A 12707-nucleotide genomic window follows, 5' to 3' on the forward strand; every position below is an offset into this window, starting at 1 on the left:
TGGCTAAGTTTACACAAGGATGCAACTAGATACACTAAGAAATGTGATAAGTGTCAACATATGGGAAGACCCACTAAATCAAATGAAATGCCCCTGTAGCCTCAAGCAGTTGTTGCACCCTTTGATAAATGGGGGATTGATTTTGTCACTCCTATTGAACCCTCTTCACAAGGTAAATCCTATATCGTAGTTTGCATTGATTATGTAACTATGTGGGCAGAGGCCAAACCCATGAAACACCCAAGGGATAAATATATTGCAAAGTTCTTCTATGAATCCATCTTTACACAATTTAGAGTTCCTATGGAGTTGACATCTGATCAAGGAGCTCAGTTTACATGTAACCTGATAGCTGTTCTCATGAAAGAATATATTATTTAGCATGGTAAATCACAACCTTACCACATGCAAGATAATGGCCAAGTAGAAGTTACCAATAGGGATCTGGAATCCATTCTCACCAAAATAGTAGCACTCCATAGAAATAATTGGACCACATGCCTTCCTAAAGTTCTTTGGGCTTATAGAACCACCTAGAAATCTACAATAGGTTTTAGTCCTTTTGAGCTTTTTTATGGTAGGTCAGATGTAATGCCTATAGAATTTGAATATAAAACATTGAGGACTACTTTGGAGCTTGGTATGGAACTCACTATTGCACAACAAGACCACATCCTAAGTTTAAATGGGCTTGATGAATGGCGCAAATCTGCATTGATCAACACCAAACTCATCCAACATCAATGAAAACAATGGCATGATAATTTTATCAAAGATAAAATGTTTGCTATATTAGATTGGGCCCTCCTTTATGATTCCAAGTATCAGCACAATCAAGGAAAGTTTCAAACTCACTAGTTAGGACTGTATGAAATTGTTGTTGTATTTCCAAATGGAGTGGTCTAGTTTTCTTCTATTGATCATGTTCAATTCAAGTTACTTGTCAATGGGCATCACCTCAAGCTCTACAAAAGACAGTCAGTTGTGAGGAGTTCCTGTAGTAGTTTCAGCACAACATAGATATACTCATTCCTACAGCCGAGCAATTTGGGTCTTCTATTGACTACTACTAGCTCTTGATTCCATTCAATACTTTTATAATAAAAATTTTCTTTCTTAAAGTACTTTCCCAGCCTTATATTTCATCTCACCCTCTCTCTTTTCTATCATTCCACTCTATCCCATCACTCCATCATTTCTGATGATCTTTTTCGGCACACTTTCTTGCAGCACCTACAAGGTATGTGCCACATACTCTTGCATATATTTTATTTTACTCACTCTTTATTAAAAATCTATGTTGTTTAACTTTATTAATCTTGCATATATCCTATCCTAGTGGGACCCATGCCTATACTTAGTTGGAGGGGGGGGGTGGGAGAGGGGGGAATATTCTTTTTTCAAAATTTCAAATCGCATGTAAACTTTAGCAAGATATTGTCTTATGATATGACTATCATCACATATTGATGACCTATCCTTCTGTGATTGAGTCATTAAGGGAGTTAAGGACATTAATGTTGAGCTTAACTTTTAATGATAATTGGCAATGTGTTTGGGGTGACAGACTTATACATGAGTAAAAAATTATGAGACTAGATGTAAGGAAGAATATCATGAGATTGCATGCATTAAAAATCTTTATGAAGCACAAAGTGACAGTATGTCAATTTTTGTATTTGGTGCCATAATATTGCAAATTTTGTTAACTCGCCTTTATTGAACTCTAGAAAATGCTATAATTCTATCAAAATTCTACTATGAGTAACAATGGGTGGAAGTCTCTAGAGATATGAACAATTTGATTATCGAGTTTTTTTGGGTGATGTGACCAGTTGCGAGATGTTCTAGAGAAGAGGATGGTCAGATTACTACCTCAGTCTTACAACATTTGACGAGGAGGTTTCTCTTCAATTTCTAAGCACCCTGTAGGATGGCTTTGGAATGGTTAAGGGCCTCAGAATTTAATTTACAAAAGATGTGGTAGCCGAAGTCACTAGGTTACCCCAGGAAGGAGAAAATTGGGCAAAAGATTTTGACCTACGAATGACTAGGGCTTAGTTCAATGTGCATTCTGACCCTCCATTGGACATTGACAAGAAAGAAGGGTACCTCTGGATTATCATTGCCTTTGGAGTTTATCTAGCCAACAACATTCATCATTCAATACTTCACTTGTGAAGGTTGTTACAAATATCTGCATGCCCTACATTTCAAGATTTTGGCTCATCCATGACATGATTATCGATAGGTAAATCTTCCCAAATTCCTATTTAACATTGTTAAGAAGAAAGCTTCTTTAGTGCAATTAGAAAAGGATCAGTCTATCTCCCATCATTGTTTGATAAAATTAGTTTTGGAAAGAGAACTGAACAAACAATCAATTGGGACATGGGAAGAGTTTTTGTAGTTAAAAGAGGCAAAGGGCCTAGGTTGGTCGGCCCTAGAGGCCAAGGGGTTGAACAAAGGGATTTGACATTTACTAGTTTTTGTAAGGTTATCCCCTAGACTGAAAATTTTCCTGAAGCCTCTTCCTCTGGATAGTCCTAGACTAGCTAAGAAGAGGATTTATAAAGCTAATACCTATGTTTCTAGAAAAAAGAAAAAATAAATAGGGAAGTTGTTAGTGGCCCCAAGACCCCATCGTCTGTTAAGACTATGTCTACTATTAGGGAAAGAAAAGGTAAAGTTGTGGGACCTGAAGAAGAGAAATTAGTATGACAACCTGATGATGAAAGTAATGTTAATGAAACCCTGCACTTATAAGAAGAGGGAGGTTTACGAAAACCTCCTGAAGCACCTACTATAGAAATATGTGCAAGAAAGATGAAATGAAAGAATTCTTTGTGCCTGTTGACACCTCCTACGAGATGAAGTGTGAGGCTTTCTGAAGGAAGTAGGGTTACTAAAATCCCTATTCTAATGGTTGACCTAGAGTCTTCTAGGGTAGAGAAGGAAAATTCTTTGGAGGAAAAATTGCAAAAGGATGTAGCCACTGATAATGAGTGCAATAATCAAAGTTCACAACTTAATGTTGACCTTAGTGTTAACTATGTGCTTGTTGATAGTGATAAGAAGTCTGATGAACCTGAAACATCTGAAGAATTTGAAGAAAGCCCTATTATGTAGGAAATTGATGAGAATCTAGAAGACCTTCCTTTCAAGGACTATCAAAAATTTAGGCAAGAAATTGTTGAGGAAGTAATAGAAAAACTCAATTAGGATGGACTAGATACACTAGCCATAGTAGAGGATGAATCCAGTAAGGAAGAGAATGTGGTGACAATAATTGTCATAAGCAAAGGAGAATGCTCCACACCAAAAAGTGTCAACAAAATTCATCATTTGACCTTTGAATGGATAGATAGTTTTAACCAGGAACCATTTCCACCACCCAATTTGTCTACACCTTTGTCTGCAGGAATCAATTTGTTTCAATAGTTGTTATGGGAAAGAGCTCAATAGAAGCTAGAAAAATAAAAATTGAAACATGTTATTAATGAATAGAGCTATAAGTTGAAATAGAGATCAGACCGGAATGAAGTTTTAAAAAGGAGAATTGAACAAGTTATAGGATTGATTCCTAAATTAATGGAATGCAGATCACCATCGCCTGTGTATGCATTGTTCCTCAAAGAGCAGCTATTGAACTTCAAATTAACTAGAATTGTGGAAGGATTTAATCCCTCCATTTGAACTCCACGTGAGTTTTATGACACATTCCAATATATTCAAATGCCTTTAAAGAACTTACTGTATGATTTGTATCTCCATAATTTGGCAATACTTAATGATACAGAGTGGAACTCACTCTTGTATATATGGGATGTGCAGTTGAGAGAAGTGATGGCTTAGATGCATAATGAAATAAGTAGGGAACATCAAGCTAAGTCTTATAGGAATAATGAAATGATAGTCCCTTTTCTCATTAGACCAAAAGTTCAAGACACTAGAAAGACATTTATGGTTTGGATTTCTATCCTAGGAAACCCTACTGGAGTTAGTAAAGTATGCTTAGTCAGAGAACAAGCCTTTGTAGACTGGGAGTAGCACTCCTGTCAAGATTTTGAGACAACTATTGTTGCTTCAAGAAAATAGTGGACATGGATGCCACATGACCTGAAGATAAGAGAACCCCACTCTCATTAAAATTTAACCCTTGCTACGATTAGAATTACATGGTATATTGATTTGGGAAGAAATCGGTGCAAATATTAGCTTCCATTAAGGTGTCAACCCCCTATTATCCTACAACCGCTACTAGTAGTAAATAACAATGCAGAGGATCATGACATGACAAAAAAAGTTCAGTGATGAAGAAGGCTCAAGGAAGATTATGGGTACTCTGACTATGTTAAGAATGAGCTAGGGGAGAGGACAACTAGTGATTGGAGAGTTCGTGCCAAAATCAAAAACTTCATGGTTGCTAGGGACCAACAACAACTCAGTTCGGGGGAATGATAGGCCTCTAAAAGGCCATTGTTTTAAGATCTTTTTATCTTATTTTTAAGAAGTTATCTTGTAAAAACAGTCATGACATTTTGGTTTTAAGAAGATGAACTTATGTTTATGCATATGTGTGTGTGTGTGTGTGTGTGTGTGTGTGTGTGTGTGTGTGTGTGTGTGTGTGTTAAGACATGAAGTAGAAGTATGGATAGTTCAAATATGCTACATTTTCTTGAATCTATGCACAAAAATGGTATAATAAAGTAATATTACATGTTGATAATTATTTCTCCATTTATGATATGTCTTGGGTAGTTTTCCTCCTATAACCATAGGATTTGCAAGAGTGGTAATTTGAACCTTACACCTTTTCTAATATTGATGATGAAATAAATAAATATATGTGTGTGTGTGTGTGTGTGGAATTTGTGTGCACATTGAACATTTTTTAGGTACTTGTCGTAGATATTCAAGGGTCAACACCTCAGTGTTAAACTTAGAGCCAACCAGATTGTTAAACCATCATGAGTGGAGCAAGTCATTTTATGTTTTTTGTTGGAACAACACACAAATGTGGCTCCCACAACTTGCTACATTCCTGGAGGATTTAATCTTGATTAATGTTGATTATGTTTCAAACTTTATGAGTTTGTAATTGATCCTTGTTAATGGAGTGATTGTAGAGTTAGGGAGTAGTTGTAGTTTCCTTTAAATAACATCTATTGTAGCTTTAAGAACAATTTTTGAAGAAGAATAAGAAGTTGATTTTCATAGTAACAAATTGCAATATTGTTTTTAAGTGTAATCTTTTCATCATGAATGAATAGAATGAGTAGTTTAAGTTTATTTCCTTTATCTTGATTATCTGTTTTATTTACTCATCCAAGGGGCCCCACTTGGTGAGTGAATTATTCCATTAGAGTAGATTTCATTTCCTTATTTTTTTCCTTGCAAAGTAGAAGTATGTTGCTCCTACAACCATTGATAATAGAATCAGTGAGTTGTTCCTATAGCATAGGCGCATAGATAGGTTTACTATTGTAGCATTACTTTTAAGCTTCGAGTTAAGTTGTTATTTTAGTTGCTAGCATAAATTTCCTTCAGCATTGCCTTTTCTTTAGTTGTAATGACTTAAAGGAGAATTAGAGCATACACTTTGCAGTCATCCTCTCAAGTTTATGCTCCTCGGTTGACAAATTAAATGAAGTCAATCTACTATTTTAAGTAAAACACATGATGTTGTCTGACCGTGGAATCACTGTGAAAGGATGTCCAAAGGTATTAAGTGACCGGCCAGTCTTTACCCACCATTAATCTTATAGATTTTCCTAAGATAAACAATATTTTTTGGGGCTCCATTGATATATGAATAGTAGTGAATAATTTATTTCTAATTATAATTTCTCTCTATGAATATCATATATATATTATGTTAAAGGGGTATGGTTTTTTATTAATGTTATTCTATTTATCAAGAGATATAGAGAAATGATCAACATTTGGACGGTCCTAGACTAGGGGAGACTTTTTATTCTTCCACTCAAATATTGAGATAACAAAAATTAAAGATTAAGTGATATCTATTTTGGACAACTCATTATTGTTTAGAACATAATAAAAATAATTAAAAATATATACATACATACACATACACATATATACATATGTATATCTATATATATCCATATATCTATACATATGTATATGTGTGTGTGTACACATGCACGCGCGCATGCACACACACACACACACACACACACATTCAAGGTTCTACACTCCTATGAATATCATGGAGAAGGTGGTTCCTTCTCTAATCACATTATTTTAATATTGATTAAAAACACAGTTAAGTTAATATAAGGTAACTAAACTATTATTGATTACAAACACAATTAAGTTAATAATAATATTATTGATTACAAACACAGTTAAGTTAATATTATTGATTACATCCAATACTATTGTTCTCTTTTATGAATGTTATATTTATTTCCTATGTTTGTTAGGAGGAGTTGTTCGAGTTTTAACAAAATTCTTGGCACTATGAATGTTGGATAGTTTTCATTGGTCCAATTGAAGGCTCTGAAGATTTCTATGCAAGAGAAGGCTCATACATAAAGAAGGGTGCAAAAATTGAAGCCTTTCGGTTATCGAATTATGACAGTTAGCAATTCCCAATTTTATAGACACATGCATCTACCGGATTACCGAGCCTTGGGCCTCTCATTACTAGGGGAAGATCAATAACAATAGCTGGTGAATAAGGTTTTTTCCTTTCATGTAGTATGACGCCCATCTGTCTATTAAGCTTTTGGCAGAGATCTTCACCACTAACATTATTAGAAAAGGAAATGTATTCATAGAAAATCCATCTACAAGTACTTTTGCTAATACAAATACTATAGGAAGATATATAATACACATAATTTAGGTGATACTCAAAGTATGAGAAAATATTTTTATTGTTTGAACTCTTATATAGAATTCACAGGTCTTGCATTTTCTCGCTTCATTTTTTCTAATTAACCATGACCAAGAGTATGTAAGTTAAAACCACCTAAATGTAAAGAATAAAATTTCCCAATTCTTCCTTTTAACTCGAATAGAATTATGTTATGCACATTCATGTTGATGGCCTGGTGGGGCATCTAAGGAAGCTTTTATATGATATGGAATAGAATTTTCTTCCAAGAAATAAAAACAATTAACTGTTGTCTGTTTACTCTAATTTGTTGAACGCCAAAAATTAATTTATTAAATGAGGAATAGTCTCTAGAGAGGCCATGTTTGTCTCTATCATTAACGTTAAGATTGAATAGTTTTGGCTTAATTAGTGAATCCAAAAACAAGCTTGTTTTTACGCCCATGGGATTTGAATATAATCTGATTATTATAAACTTTGGATATATGCATTGGATCTGATGACATACAGATGTCCCTCTTATAAATTTTAATTTGAGGTTTTGTTTTATTCCGCAACAAAAGGCTTGAAATATCAATTAAGATATGAACTTGCTGCTGTAGTGTATGATTTGAGTGACAACACTTCATTAAATCAAATGGGTCCTTCAGCTTTACATCTAATAATATGTTGATGCTTATTCTTTAATTTGGCATTGCTTCCTAGTCTCCATATTTAAAACTATGCAGAATCTATAAAAAACAACAACTATTTCTATCATTGTTATTGTCATAGACTAGGCTTCTGAAATACTTACAACAACTCTGTAACTTTCTCACAAAGATTCCAAAGCAACGAGACTTGGAATTCTGAGTACTGTTAACAACCCTATTTTCTCATAGAGATGTAGAAACAACAAACTTTGAAGTAACTAATCTTCAACATTTGCATATTCAGTCCTCCTTTGGAGTGAATCTATATTATCTCACAAGACCAAATTGACCAGTTGTGACTTCTGCCAATGTCTCTGAGCTTTTGCTGAAGATATCTCAAATGGGTATGACTTGAATTTGATCACAAAGCTTCCAAAAGAACAACAATCCTCAATGCTAATAAATAACAATACAAATCTATATTAATTTTGCAGTTAATCTTTCACATCTTTATGAACTGGCCATCCATCAGAATCATAAATAGTGTCATCAGTTGTCATTCCCCATTCTTCACTTTGTCTATTAGCAATGGATCTTCCTTCAATATTATCTCTTGTGTTTTGCACCTGCATAGCAACAATGTTTGCAATTCAAGATACTGATTTTTTGAGCTATTACTATCACGAAAAACTTCTCATTTTCAGCATTCCAAATAAAGAAGAAATCTAGAATTTTTTATTGAAAAGCACATATGTCAAATAAAATAATCAGTTGTAGGCTTTTCCTTAGAAAGTGATTGAGCACTCTCCACATTCTCTAAAGTGTTTTGGAATATTTCTTTCAAATGTGGTGGCACTTCGAAATCAAATGCCCATGGAACATTTTGCTTCTCCTTTTCCATTGGTCTCTTGTTAACTGCAATCAATTTGCATTTCATTTAGATTAAGAATTGTTCACATATAATTATAAAAATAATTCATTTGATTGAAGTGATAAAGAATATGTGATATACTGGCCTAATTGAAAAAAAGATGAACTAAAATTACCCAATGAGGTGAACGAGCTCATTCTTTGTTGGGTCTCCCTTAAGAGATCTCTGAATTCTAATCCACTCCTCTTTTTAATATCCATAGATCATAAACAAATAGTTAATCTCTAAAACCAAAATTAAGGAGAATCAAAGAAATTTTTGGGCAAAATGTTGTCAAACATGGATTCTCACCTGTCTTCCACCTATAATTGCAGAGTGTTGAGGTACCTTCTCAGATTCTAGGGTGTTTATGGGTGTATTCATATTAGTATCCTCTATAATTGTACATATAAACTTCAAATGCACCTACCTTTAAAAAACTATGTCAATAATTGTATATATGAAGAAGATGCACCTACCTTTAAATGTTAAATCCAAAGGTTCTGAAGATTGTGATAAAATTGGAAGATCATCAGTGTACAACCTTCGAGACTTTTCCTTAAAACGTGACTGAGCTTGTTCCACATGCTCTAAAATTTTTCGAGCATTTTCTTTCGACTGTTGTGGCACTCCCCGTCCAATTGCTGGCAAAATAGTCTGCTTCTCTGTGTCCATTAGTTTCTTGTTAACTGCAATCAGTTTGCATTTTATGAAGGTTAAGATTTATTCTTATGTAATGATAAAGAAATCATTTGATCAAAACTTAACTAAATAGAGTTACAGATTTTGAATTATATGAATTAAAATTACCCCATGAAGTGTAAGAGCCCATCCTTCGTCGAGTCCTCCTTAAAGGGTCTTCAAATTCTAAGCTGCTCCTCCTTTTCAATGCCTGCAAAGCAAATCATAACTAGCAGCTCATCTATCATCCTGAGTTAATTCTCTTATTTTGATGATGGATCACATAGTGTGATTCAACAGATTGATTGTAGAAAACAAGTACAATCAAATCTAGAAACAAAAATCGAAATCAGAGAGAATCGTGAACAATTAATCTGTAAAACCAAAATCAAAGAGAATGAAAAAACTTGAGAAAAATGTTGTGAAATTCAGATTCTTACCTGTCTTTCACCTACAATTGGAGATTGCAATGGTGCCCTCCCCAATTTCGAGGTATTTATATTGGTGTCCTCTGCAATTGTAAACAAATTGCTGCTATGCTTGAGAAACTGAGGCCTGTTTCCAGCAATTTGATGCCTTTGAAATGGCTTCTTCACAAAATGCTGATGAGATAGCTCAGCCATGTAATCTTTAGCAATTTTGACAGGATCAGATGTAAAAACATCGATTTCTCGCCCATGCTTCCCCTGTTCTTGTTCTGCAATTGCATTCCATGCAATTGCAGGACAAAACTGACTTGTTTTTCTGTTCTTAAAATTCGCATTTTTATCTTTCCTTTCTGGCTCTACATGCTCTAAAGCAAAACGAACATGTTTTCCTTCTCTCCTCATTTTCTTTTGTTCTGGCTCTACATGCTGTAGCGCAAAACTGACATTTTTTTCAGTCCTAGCCTTTTTTCTCTGTTGTGGCTCTGCATCTTGCATATCTTCCTCCACTGCTTGTTCAAACGTGCGCTTCCTCGAAACGAAGTTGAAGCATTTTACAACATATTCTTTAATAAAATGCTTGGCTGGATCCACGATTCTTCTCATTATTATCTCACCAATTGCCATTCTACTCTTTGAAATTTCCTGCTCTTTTTCCCTTTTTTTGGGTTGTGCGATGGGTTGCTGCAAGAAAGGTTTGATCTTGGTTTAAATATAAATTTTCTGCAGTTTGATTGTTTCATAGTATGGTAATTTTCTTATTTTGTTCATGACAAGTTTCCCTCTGTGTTGAACGTGGATGGCAACTTTCTTATTTTGATGAAAATATCTGTCTTTGCACGGTTGAATGAAATTTTAAATTGCGATTTTATTTGTCGTTTTAGCAACCCCATCCAAAATTAATTTAGCAATTATATTTCTTGGTAAGTCGCAGCAGCAATGCAGACGAATGACACATTTTAGAAACTTGTCATGAACATTTTAGCTTTTTCTAAATTTGAACATGCAGCATCACGGCAAAAGCAAATTAGAAATTGCTAAATAAATTTGAACTACAGGCGAATGAGACCGTAGGCGGAAAACTTTCTTATTTTGGAGCAATCTACGTAAAACGAGAAAGTTGCAAAATTTCATCAAAATAAGAAAGTTGCAATTATATTTCTTGGTAAGTCGCAGCAGCAGTGCAGCACATTAGAAATTGCTAAAATAAAATAACATGCAGCAAATTAGAAATTGCTAAATTGATTCCCACCGTGTGTCTTTCTGTTCATCATGGCTACTCTTCTGTTCATCATGCTCTGCGTCTTTCAGCAAATTTACATCCCATCCCGTGTAGACATTCTTTCGCTGTTCATGAATAAAATATATGCAGGGTGTTTTTATATATAAGACATAGGAAGCAGACATGATAGACATCTTTGTGTTATTCTTTTTGTAGTAGGCAACATGTAAGATCCTTGAATCTGCATATTTTTAGACAATATATAATATCGTCACTTAATACTGATACTTGTACTTGTAGTGGACGTTCATAGAAACCGTGTATGTCCATGTGATGAGAACTGGGATTGTTCTGTCCGTTTGCGAAGCGATGGAATAATACATAGTAAACGGAGTTAGTAGGCAGTGGGATTAGTCGGAGACAATAATTCCAATTATATTTGAGATGAAAGTCTTATAAGAGAAACCATAAGTAGTAAGGAGTCTAACTATTGTATATCTATTTGTGCTCTTACAAATAGGTATCACTACTATGCAATAATTGAGTTATATTATCCTTGAATTTATAATTGTTCTTATAATGCCTTGTGATACATATGGAGACTCTTTTATGAAATATTGTATTTCACTTGACCCTATATCAGCAATGACTAGTAAGAATATGAAACACATAACAAAAAAATTGTTACATTCACGTGACTCCTATTAGATGAGAAATTTTTTGGACTACTAAATAAAATCTACATTCTATACCTCCCCAACCCAGATGAAAGGGTTATAAGAGAGACCAACTACCTATTTGTAAGTACTCTTGTGCCACTAGTTATTTAGTAATCCACTCAGCTTGCCATGGTAGGTAATGGGTTCTTTAACCTTGGAATCTGGGACCCATTTAGATGGGAAAATATGCAAGCTTATCCCATGGATAGTGATTGAGACATTTTTAAATATCCAACATCTAATAATCTCTCAATGGCAATTCACTCTTTTAGAAAATATAGACCATTGGTTTATAATCTTAGTTCCTCCTATTCATATAGGACATTTCCTCTATCTATCCATAAAATAAGCAAATAAAAAATAAAACAAAATACCTCAAAATACTCTTCTGTTCATTATGCGTTGTTCATTATGCCTATGCCTATGACGCTTCATATCATCTCCGTATGACGCTTCATATATATATATAATATTCTTTCAAAGATATTTGACAAAGTAAAATTAAAAGTTATATGTTAGTATTTTTTAATTTAAATATTTATAGTGAAATATAATTTTATTTAGTTATAAATTATTTGTTTAATTGTAAGTTTTATTTTTTAATTAGATTTATTAGTATAAAATATTTAAAATAATAATTAAATTGTTTATATGACTATAATCTTAATTAAATTGTTAATCAATGTATAATTGGAAATATTAAGTTATGGAAATGCATATTCTTTATTTTTTAAATAATATAAATTAGTTTATATTTATAATATAATGGTGAATTCTTATGTCGTTATATATATATGTGTGTGTGTGCTACTACAGATTTATGACCTGAAGAAATTAACAATAAGTCCTTGGGTTTAGACATTAACCCTAGACTAATTAAGTTCTTACCAAAAGGCAAAGACAAGACTTTGATCAAGAACTAAAGGCTAATCACCCTTCTCAATGTATCATGTAAGATTTTAGAAAAAGTGTTGGTGATCAAAATGGAAGAATCTCTCCCAAATATCATCAATCATTCTCAAATTGGTTTTCTTAAAGATATATGCATCTTGGAAAATCCCATTACTTCTTGGGAATCTATGGATTAGGACAAGTCTCTAGGTCAAAATGTGGTAATGTGTTGTCGATAGAATATGAAATGGCCTATGATAGGATTAAATGGAGTTTTATTATTGCAATGTTAAAAGGAATTGTGTTTCCTCCAACCTTATATAAAATGATCTCTACTCTTATGAATGAAATAGTAGCCG

This window comes from Cupressus sempervirens, chromosome 6, assembly GCF_028749045.1.
Source record: "Cupressus sempervirens isolate cs-2001-9-10 chromosome 6, ASM2874904v1, whole genome shotgun sequence".
NCBI classification, from domain to species: domain Eukaryota; kingdom Viridiplantae; phylum Streptophyta; class Pinopsida; order Cupressales; family Cupressaceae; genus Cupressus; species Cupressus sempervirens.